Here is an 11,497-nt window from a genome sequence, read left to right on the forward strand (position 1 = left end):
AAAAGTTGTATCAAAGATCACTTTATTCCTGTATCTTCTCAATTATTTCTCCCTTGTATTTGCCCTTTTCCTTTCCTACTGGGCAAGATTTGGCTTTACGTTTAAGGATCTTTTTATGGTCTTTGTCCAGCTTTAGTCTAGTGATGACCACCTTGCTGGGGCGAATGCCTACATGAACAAGTTATATCATTAGTTTTCTCCTGATGCACTCATTTAATACAGATGACACATTTCTTCCCGTAGAGCGGGCCACTTTGCCAATTTGCTGTCCTTTGTAGTGTCCTCATACAACCTGAACATCATTTTTTCAGATGGGCATGGATTAAACCTTGTACTTCTGTGTCTACCAGAATATTTTAATAAATGATTAAATAATATGATTTATTTAATAAATAAATCATAATATATTTAACCACATTTTAATATTCTAAAATATCAAAAAATATAAATTGAAAATTGTTTTTTTATATATTTTTCACAAAATTAGAAAGCATTGTTTGGAAAGAGGAGAAGGCGTACTCTTCCTGCAAGTGTGGGAAGGTGCACTGAAATGCCTTTATGGTTCTTGCTTCAGTCAGAAGTCACAAAGGGTTCAAACTTCGTTTTGGCCACTGGCACTTCAGCGATGGCTACAAAAGGGAGAATTTAGATTATATTTTAATGTCAAGTTTTAATTCAAACCAATTTGCTGATTATCCCTAAAGAAGTTATCTGAAAAGTTATAAAGAGAACAGTAAAAATACTGTAATTCTTATAGTTGGCCCGACTTGCCTTTCAGACTTCAAATTATCATCACTTTCCAAAAATGATAAAATTTCAAAAATTCACTCACCATCAAAATATAATGAAATGAGTCATTAGTATTATTTTCATCCAAGACAATTCAGATTGGGAGTCGTGGGAGTGGTGGGCAGTACATGAAAACAGTAAGCACACCAGTGGAATTCCTTGAAAAAACAGACTTTGTTGGCTATGATGGATTTTTGCATAGCTGGGTAGAAGAGAGCAAATGAGTAAATAGTTTGTTGGTGATGGTCAGTTTTATGCAGAAAATGGTTTAGCCAGTGATAGTAGTTGACCTGTTATGTTACACACCCTTGTCTATGCTTAAATGACATCACACAACTCTCCATATTTTAATATTCTAAAATGGAAAGAAATGTGTGTAGATGCATTTCACATTTAACTGTAGGGGTAGAGGTAGAAAAATTTGCTACCAGATGTATTTCGTGCCACTGTCAAGATGTTTGTTTTCAGCATTTTACCTCTGTGATCTAGATGATGAAAACTGATGTTCAGAGCAGTTGTAATCCAACTTTGTATCTTGGCTCTCTCATGACCTATCTGATATGACAATTTCAGAAGAAGAATGTCATACTTTGAAAATAAGTGAATTACTGAACTATTACATATGGAGTCTTTGGTTAACCTCTTCCCACACCCCCACCTCCTGAGATTCCTCATTCTATAAAATCAGAAACAAAGGAGGTGAAGTAACAATTGACACCACAGAAATACAAAGGATTGTAAGAACCTATTACAAACTACTCTATGTCAACAAATTGGAAAATGTGGGCGAAATCGTGTTTTCATTTTTTTAAGTAAATATATGACTCTGTTTAATGAATGGATTCTGTGCTTTAAATATCCTAACATAAAATTCTTTCAAAAAGGATTTTTAAAATTACATTTATGTTATGCATTTATGCAACCATGGAATGCTGGTTTTGAGGCCAGGACCTAGTGCTATCCTAATGTATGCAACACCTAAGCCATTGCCTATTTGTTTGACAGTGGTTGACCCTCCTGTGTATGGATGACCTGTGCCCAAACTGCTGATTCTGCAGCCCATCCATCTCCAGAGCCGAGCTGTCTAGAGGAGTTACAGCAGCAGACTGCACACATCCTCTCTTCTGTTGCTTATTGCCCTGGCTGTCTCCTCCTTTTGGCATGTATTGCTCATACAAGTGAAACTCATTTAACCCTCATCACAAAACAAGGTGCTGACATGTTTAGTTTTCTCTTTTTGGAGATTCTCATTTAAGATCTTAACTTGCACTGTAAAATTTTCTTCCTTGATGATTTTGAGGAAAACAAAAGAGCCCAATCAGATTTGAATAATCCTAAATCCTAAATGAGTGAGGTTCAAAATAATAAACTGTAATGTACATAATAGTCTGTCCATTCCAGTCTGATTAATTCCAAACTCCCTGCAATCAGGGCAAAGTTAACCTGGAAGCACTCTGGAAAAAATTTTGCATACCAAAGGAGACATATAAATGAATAATTGTCTCATAAAATATTAAGGTTTGCCTAGAAAAAATACATTCTCTGGACGTCTAATGTTTGCCAGCTGAAGCAAGGTTGCTTCCTAGCAAGCTTATCCACTACTAATTACAAAGCACTTTCCTCCAGTGCACATCTAGTCCAAATGTAAATATTCTAAACATAATTACCCTGGGAAGGCTACAGTCTGGGAACATTCCCAGTGGAATGCTCCAGTGCTCTCATTTCTCTATTAATAGTTCCTCACAACTTTTTTTTCATGTTGCAGATGTTCTGAAAACATGCTTGATGCTTTTTGTTGCTTGAAAAGAATGTAAATCTTTTGCATTTTAATACTAATTTGGAAAATTCAGTATCTCCTTCATATTCATAAATTTTAACTTTTGCCATGAACTACTAAAATGATCAAAACTTAAAAAGGCAAAAAAAAATTATAGATAAGTATTAATTTAATAAAAATAAAAATTTGACCTAGTTGTAATTCTGTATTTCTTCTTTTCCCAATCACCTTATTTATCATTAGTTAGTTTGGAAATGGTCTATAAAATATTATAAAAAATGTAAATTGCAGATACTCCTTATATCTTCAGATTAAAACTAAAAATGTTCATGTATTTTTACCAAACTTTGTTGATATGTATATAATATCATCCTACGTGGGCACCTAGTAGTCTACAATTTTGCATGTAGTCAGGGAAAAAATATAAATTGAAAGTTATTATTTTATATATTTTTCACAAAATTAGAAAGCATTGTTGTAAAAGTAAATATGTTACTTTGGAGTTTTCAAAAGTACTTTATTTTTTTTCTAATCATAAAAGTTAAATATGTTCATGATAGAAAAATCAGAACATATATTTAAAATTAACACAAAAAAATTCCCTTAGTTCTGCCATCCAAAGATGAATATTTTTACACATTTATTATACTTTTATATTAGTTCATTTCTTTTTTAAAAAAATTACTATACTTATTTCTTATTATAAATGTTATGAAAAATTTTAATGTTTTTCAAAATTTAATCAAAATCATAATATATTTAACCACATACTATTTATGATATCTTCAATTTTCTTTCAAAAATAACTTTGTGATACTATAAGTGTATGTTTGCACTTTATACTTTTTGTATTTAGAAAATTCTTCAAGGAGAATAATTCTAAAAGTCAAGGGATACAGTTGCTTTAAGACTTTTGACATATTGCTAGCAAAAAGGTTTAAACCAGTTCATACTCCCCAAGAGTATAAGAGTGTCTGTTTTTATTACCTCCTTACAAGCATTTCAGTATTTTTATTTTTGAAATAGTAAATAAGTGGAGAGATAATAGCAAAATCTACTTAGATCTAATAATTTTATTTTGGAATTTTTAAAAAGACTTCTAATGATATTAGAGTTTCCCACATTTTTGAACATCTGTTAATTTGTCTTTGGCCAATTACTAGGTATCTGTTCATATTCTTTGTTCATATGTTTAGTGAGGATTTCTTTCACCATTTGTGATTTAGGAAGTTTCCTCCTTGCAGAAATTTGATAATTATTTACTTTAATTTTATGCTTGTTTTTTATATTTTGAATTTGTACACGTAATACTTAAATTCAGAGATGGTATGAGTAAAGGTTATAAACAAATATCCCTATACTCATGACTTGTCCTAGAATCATTTAATGAATAATCTTTTCTTTTTTGTTAATTTAAGAACTTTTCTTTACCATATACTTTAATTTTTGTAGCACTGCAATATTTTAATATTTGGATATGTTATAACTCTCCTCATAACTATTATTTTCCAACTTACTTTGAGTGTTTATCTAAAAATATTTTCAGATCATTTTGAAAAGTTTAAAAAAATGGTTTTTGGATGTCAGTGAGCCTGTAAATCAGTTTAGAATGATTTGACATCTTTAAATTATTCTGTTTTTCTTTCCAGAGACATGGTATATTTTTAGTTTTTTTTTTTAGGTCATAGAATATGACTAAATATCTTGTCTTTTACAATATCAAGCCAGCTATTGATAGATATATAATAACTCTATCAATAATAACAATATTTACCTATATAATAATACTAGAGGCCTGGTGCACGAAATTCGTGCATGGGGGGGTGGATCCCTCAGCCTGGCCTACACCCTCTCCGATCCAGGACCCCTCGGGGGATGTCGGACTGCCGGTTTAGGCCCCATCCCACAGAGACCGCTGGCTCCTAACTGCTCACCTGCCTGCCTGCCTGATCGCCCCTAACCACTCTGCCTGCCTGCCTGATTGCCCCTGACTGCCTCAGCCTGCTGGCCTGATCACCCCTAACTGCTCTCCCCTGCCAGCCTGATCTCCCTAACTGCTCTCCCCTTGCTGGACTGATTGCCCCAACGGCCTCTGCCTCGGCCCCGCCACCATGGCTTTGTCCGAAGGATGTCCCAAAAACGTCTGGTCTAATTAGCATATTACCCTTTTATTAGTATAGATTTATCTCTTTCATTGTCTAGCTAGATATCGCCAGGTATTCAGGATGGGGCAAAAGTAGGTTTACAGTTGTCAGTACATGAAACACAGTTTATTCTTGTATTATTATTTGTTAATTATTTGTATAATTTTCCATACAACTGTAAACCTAACCGACTTTCACCCTGCCCTGTATAATAATAATAATATAATACCAACATTAATTAGCCTTGGGGTTTACTAAGCAATTATCTTATTTAAGTTTCAAAATTATCTGAGGAAGTGGACATGATGGTTTCAATTTTACAGATTAAAAAAAAACACACCACTAAAACTTAGAGAGTTTGAGTAACATGTTCAGTTTGTAACTTTTGAGTCACAGACCCAAGTCTGACTAACCTCTGACTTCAAAGTCTGTGCTCTTAATTGCACTGCTCTGCATTATGAAAGCTATTCAATTTTATATTTTTAACTTACATTCCTATTGACTGGGTTTTAGGACATTTGAATTACAAATTTCAAATCAACATGCTTTATTCCCTGTTGCAGACTCCTCAACAAATCCTCTACTGAGTTTCAAAGGATACTCCACAAACAAGAACTCTCAAATGACTGTCATTAGAATTTGTCAAAAGATTAGAAAGGCTCTATTAATATTTATGTGTATATTTTGTCCTTAGCACAAATTTTGTGATTTAAAAAGTATGTCCCTTTTCCACCACTGGAATTTCTTCTATAAAAAACTTCTAGACACTTCAGAAATTCCTACTTAATATTTTTCTTCATTAGACAATCATCTTAATGACATAGTATTAATTATACCTACTGTGGTCACAACGGGAAAAATAAGTAAAGTCAGGTTGTTTGGCTCCCCAAAGGCTTTCGAGAATTGTACTCATGAACTACAGTTTCTCAACACAGCTCAACTGACCACAGAATTTTAAAGTGACCATTAAGAAATGGATGATGACATATCAAATAATAGCTTATGAACAATGTAACATTTCTTCAGAATGAAGAAGAGTCCTTAAAAAAAAATGGGACCAAACCATATAATTTTCTAGAAAAATTGTACATTATGGAAGATACTTAATGAAGGAAAATGGCCTCCAGCCGTGGGCAAACTACGGCCCGCGGGCTGGATCCGGCCCATTTGAAATGAATAAAACTAAAAAAAAAAAAAAGACCGTACCCTTTTATGTAATGATGTTTACTTTGAATTTATATTAGTTCACACAAACACTCCATCCATGCTTTTGTTCCGGCCCTCCGGTCCAGTTTAAGAATCCATTGTGGCCCTCGAGTCAAAAACTTTGTCCACCCCTGGCTAGTCTTATGAGATGAAGTCACCCAAGATCTTTAGTGTTCTGTCCATCATGGCTGCAAGAGTCACCCTTCTTGTTTTGATACTTCATGTTTGTACAAGTGATAAAAATAAATTAAAACAAGCAAATTCAAAACACACATTGAATTTTTGGGTTCCTTCTTTTCACTAGGGCCACAAGCACAGATGATTTTCAGGGGTAGGGAAACTTTTTTTCTGCCAAAAAAGGGTCATTTGGATATGTGTAACATCATTCGTGGGCCATACAAAATTATCAACTTAAAAATCAGCCTGCTATTTGGTCAAACATTTCATTAACTCACCTCTAATGCCTTAGCAGGGCCAAGCCAAATGATTTCATGGGCTTTATATGGCCCGTGGGCCAGAGACTCCCCACCCCTGATTTAGATGATGAACTTCTGTACTAAATTCATCGGAACACGTGTGTATCTCACATAAAACTGAGGCTTTGTTGTGATTTTTAAGAGGTTCATCAGAATCCAGTATTTCCATGTGTAAGAAAACATACAAGCACCATCTTCATTAATGTTCTGTATTTTTGATCAGTGTAACATTGGTACTGGTAGGTACAAACTCAGAGGCCATGGCAAATGAGGTTATAAAACTAGAACTTTATTCTTTGACTCACATCAGTTGTGAACTCCTTTACTTTATTTGGCTAAATTATATAAGTACTTCTTAAAGAAAAACTTCAGCAATGACTGAAAAGCAGCTTCTACACCAAAAACTGAGTACTCTTTGGAAGATGGAATCCTCTGTGATTGGCAGCCACAATTAAAAGGGTCTGAATCACCAAGGCAATGAAGGGGTTGATTCCACACCCTAGGGCATAGCATCTCATGCCTAGAATAACTGCAATCTGAAATACTGCTATCATTCTGAGAATCATCTAACTTACCTTGAATAGCAAATAACCAGTATAGCATGCTCAGAAGTTAGTTATGAAATTCATAAGATGTAGCGCCTCTGTTTTGACAGTTGAGAACGCTCCCAAAGCAACCTTGGATTCTCTTAAGTGAGTCCTTTCCAGATGTTACTGAGCACACAGATCACCTGGGATGAAGATTATTATTCTGTAGGTCTCGGGTAGGGCTTGAACTCGGAGTAATTCACAGCAATGCTGACAGTGCCTATTTGTGGACCCTACTTGGAGAAGCAAGACCTTGGCCAGAAAAAGATCCTAGCTGACTTTTATTTGATCCACTGTGAAGGCAGCCACAGCTCCCTTCATATTTCAATAGCTTCTACTGCTCCATTATATGTTAAAGAATTTGGGGATGAGACTTTGTAATTCCAAAGGACTTATACATACTTTAAGATGTCTTCCTAGCCTGCAGTGGAAAAGCCCACCAGAGGGATCAAAAAGGTCATTCAAAAGTAATAGTTCTCCAAATTTTGGAAACATTGCAGAAAAATTCTGAAATGGTCTATATCAGGCTTCTTGAAGTAGTGGATATTTCTAACGGGGCCCTTTGCTTGTAGTAGGCTGGCATGCTACTCTTTTGATGTTCAATTAACACTACATCCATGACCACTGACTTGCGTAGAAAATCTTTGCCAACCATTGCATGAAAAGATATGCTCTTCTGGGACATTGGCTGAGAAAGTATTAAAAGAAATGCACAGAGATTTTCGCTCAGCCATGCAGAAGTCATGTGATCAGTCTACTTCAGTGATGGCGAACCTTTTGAGCTCAGCGTGTCAGCATTTTGAAAAACCCTCACTTAACTCTGGTGCCGTGTCACATATAGAAATGTTTTGATATTTGCAACCATAGTAAAACAAAGACTTATATTTTTGATATTTATTTTATATATTTAAATGCCATTTAACAAAGAAAAATCAACCAAAAAAATGAGTTCGCATGTCACCTCTGGCACACGTGTCATAGGTTCGCCATCACTGGTCTACTTCGACGCCAGGATCCACTAAGAGATGAGGAGGTTGGGTACGGAAGGTGGAGAGGGATTCGTAGTGAAAGTCCGCGGCTTGTCCTGGGCTTGCTGGGCGGACAAAGTGCAGTGTTGGTGTTGTTTTTTTTTTTCTGACTGCAAAATTCAAAATGGGGCTCAAGGTATTCGTTTCATCCACACCAGAGAAGGCAGACTGAGTGGCGAGGCTTTTGTTGAATTTGAATCAGAAGATGAAGTCAAATTGGCCCTGAAAAAAGAGAGAAACTATAGGACACAGATATGTTGAAGTATTCAAATTGAGCAACGTTGAAATGGATTGGGTGGTGAAGCAGACTGGTCCAAATAGTCCTGACACGGCCAATGATGGCTTTGTACAGCTTAGAGGACTCATGTAGTAAGAAAGAAATTGTTCAGTTCTTCTCAGGGTTGGAAATTGTGCCAAATGGATAACATTGCTGGTGGACTTCCAGGAGAGGCGTACAGGGGAGGCCTTCATGCAGTTTGCTTCACAGGAAATAGCTGAAAAGGCTCTAAAGAAACACAAGGAAAGAACAGGGCACAGGTATATAGAAATTCTTTAAAAAAATATATATTTTATAGATTTTTTACAGAGGGATAGAGAGTTAGAAACATCGATGAGAGAGAAACGTTGATCAGCTGCCTCCTGCACACTCCCTACTGGGGATGTGCCTGCAACCAAGGTACATGCCTTTGACCGGAATTGAACCTGAGACCCTTCAGTCTGCAGGCCGACGCTCAATCCACTGAGCCAAACCAGTTAGGGATAGAAATTCTTAAGAACAGTTGAGCTGAAGTTAGAACTCACTATGGTCCACTACAAAGGCTTATGGCCTTGCAGCAGCCAGGTCCCTACCACAGACCTGGGGCCGGCAGAGGGCATAACAGCATTGGCAGGGGAGCTGGCTTTCAAAGGATAAGGAGTGATGCTTATGGTGGAGGTTATGGAGGCTATGATGATTTTAATGGCTATAATGATGGCTGTGGTTTTGGGTCAGATAGATTTGGAAGAGACCTCAATTACTGTTTTTCAGGAATGTCTGACCACAGATAGGGGGATGGTGGCTCTACTTTCCATACCACAACTGGACACTGTGTACACATGCAGGGATTTATATATATACTAGACATTTATATATATTGTAGAAGCCTGTTGCACAAAGATTCGCACAATAGGCCTTCCTTCCCCTGGCTGCCGGCACCAGTTTTCCTCCGGCACCTGGGACCCAGGTCTTTGGTCCGGCCACAGCGGAGAAGCCAAGCCTCTTCATTCTTCATTCTTCATTCTTCAGTCTTCAGTCTTCAGTCTTCACTCCAGCTGGAGCCTTCAGTCTTTGCTTTGTGCCTGGGTATGCAAATTAACCATCATCTTTGTTGGATTAATTTGCATACTCATCTGATTGGCTGGTGGGTGTAGCGAAGTGACACCAATTTGTATGTTTCTCTTTTATTAGTGTAGATTTTCTTCACTGCTCAACCCTGTGAGAGTACACATTGAAATTGGTGCTAATGGCAGAGTAACTGGTGAAGCAGATGTCGAATTTGCAACTCATGAAGATGCTGTGGCAGCTATGTCGAAAGACAAAGCAAATATGCAAGACAGATATGTAGAAGTCTCCTTGCATTCTACAGCAGGAGCGAGCGGTGGTGCTTATGGCAGCCAGATGATGGGAGCCATGGGCTTGTCAAACCAGTCCCGTTATGGTGGCCCAGCCAGCCAGCAGCTGAGTGGTGCTTATGGAAGTGGCTTTGGCAGCCAGAGCAGCAGGAGTGGATATGACCACATTTTACAGGAAAACTCCAGTGATTTTCAATCAAACATTGCACAGGCAGCCAAGCAGCAGTGAACAGCAGCTCCTACAGCAGTGGGAGCCATGCGTCTGTGGGAGTGAACGGAATGGGAGGGATGGCTAGCATGTCTAGTATGAGTGGTGGGTGGGGAATGAAATTGATCCATATCACTGACTCTTGGTCAACATTATTTTAAAGAAGAAAAAACCCAAACTTAACATTTCTGCAATACCAGCTTGTGATTTATGCTTACTCTAAGTGGAAATCAGGATCGAATAAAAGACTTAAAGGTTCATTATTTTTGAACACAAATATTCATCTGGGATGTAACAACTAAGTTGAGTAAATTATAACAAACAATTTGCGGCTTTTCTTGAGTTAGTTCTATTATAGGATGTACTTAAGCAGTAAGCATATTTAGATTAAAAAAGTTGAATTATGTTAAATGTTACTCTTACACCACATCACATTGAACAGTTTGGAAGCATGTTGAAAAACATACTTTTTTTTGTAAAACTCAATATAGGAGCTGTGTCTACAATTAAAAAATGAAACATTTGGCATGTTTGTTAATTCTAGTTTTATTTAATAACTTCCAAGGCATGTAAGTTTAAGCTTTGTATTTTTTTTAAGTTAATGGGGAAATTTTGAGACGCAATACCAATACTTTAGGATTTTGGTCTTGGTGTTTGTATGAAATTCTGAGTCCTTGATTTAAATCTTTCATTGTGTTGTGATTTCCTTTTAGATGTATTGCGCTAAGTGAAACTTGTCAAATAAATTTCCCTTTTAAAAACTGCAAAAAAAAAAAAATGCACAGAGACAGATGCCATGGTCATGACACTGAAGTACAAGAAAGACAGGTTTGTTGGAGGCACTAATAGTTGAGGGTGCTGTGCAGAAACACCTGTCCCAGTAACCAGCTACTTTCTGATAATATTCTGCACTAGCCACACCACATGTAGCGACCATTCTGTGGAAGAGCTCAACAGCCTGCATGGCCATGACTCCTCGACCAAGTAGGAATGGCAGTGAGGATATCATGAAGCTACCTATAAGGTCATGTCTGACCTGTGGTTAGACATGACCAGTGAGTACAAAACCAAGATGCAAGCTGCTCCAGGTACAATATGTCCTAATGGGGGAGGGCTCACTTGTGATCTCTGCAGTGGTCAGATTTTTATCTGGTTGTGATAAGTAGGAGTAGGGGTGGATATACAGGTAGCACACAGAAAAAGCTAGATAAGCAGGAGTGACTCAATAAACTCCATGGCTGGTCAAACTTTCCATTCCAGTATACATTCAAAATTTATTCTTTTCTGAAGTTGGTGTCAACCTCCTCTGTTCAGTTCCAACGTTTGCTTCTTCCTGTTAGCAGTAGCTAATGTTTGTTTTTCTTTTTTTTTAAATTAAATCTTTATTGTTCAGATTATTACATTTATTCCTCTTTTTCCCCCCCATAACTCCCCTCCTTCCAGGTCCCACCCCACCCTCTGCCCTCACTCCCCACCCACTGTCCTCATCCATAGGTACACGATTTTTGTCCAGTCTCTTCCCGCATCTCCCACACCCCTTTTCCCCCTAAGAATAGTCAGTCCATTCCCTTTCTATGTCCCTGATTCTATTATAATCACCAGTTCATTCTGTACATCAGATTATTTATTCACTTGATTCTTAGATTCACTTGTTGATAGATGCATATTTGT

General features: G+C 37.1%; 1 pseudogene; it reads left to right on the plus strand.

Moving 5' to 3' along the window:
* Positions 1-8,293: 8,293 nt before the first annotated feature.
* On the plus strand, positions 8,294-9,987 carry LOC139012861 (heterogeneous nuclear ribonucleoprotein H-like; annotated as a pseudogene).
* The last annotated feature ends 1,510 nt before the right edge of the window (positions 9,988-11,497 follow it).

Source organism: Myotis yumanensis, unplaced genomic scaffold (assembly GCF_028538775.1).
Source record: "Myotis yumanensis isolate MYYU_CA2020_CCGP unplaced genomic scaffold, mMyoYum1.0.hap1 SCAF_6, whole genome shotgun sequence".
NCBI lineage: Eukaryota > Metazoa > Chordata > Mammalia > Chiroptera > Vespertilionidae > Myotis > Myotis yumanensis.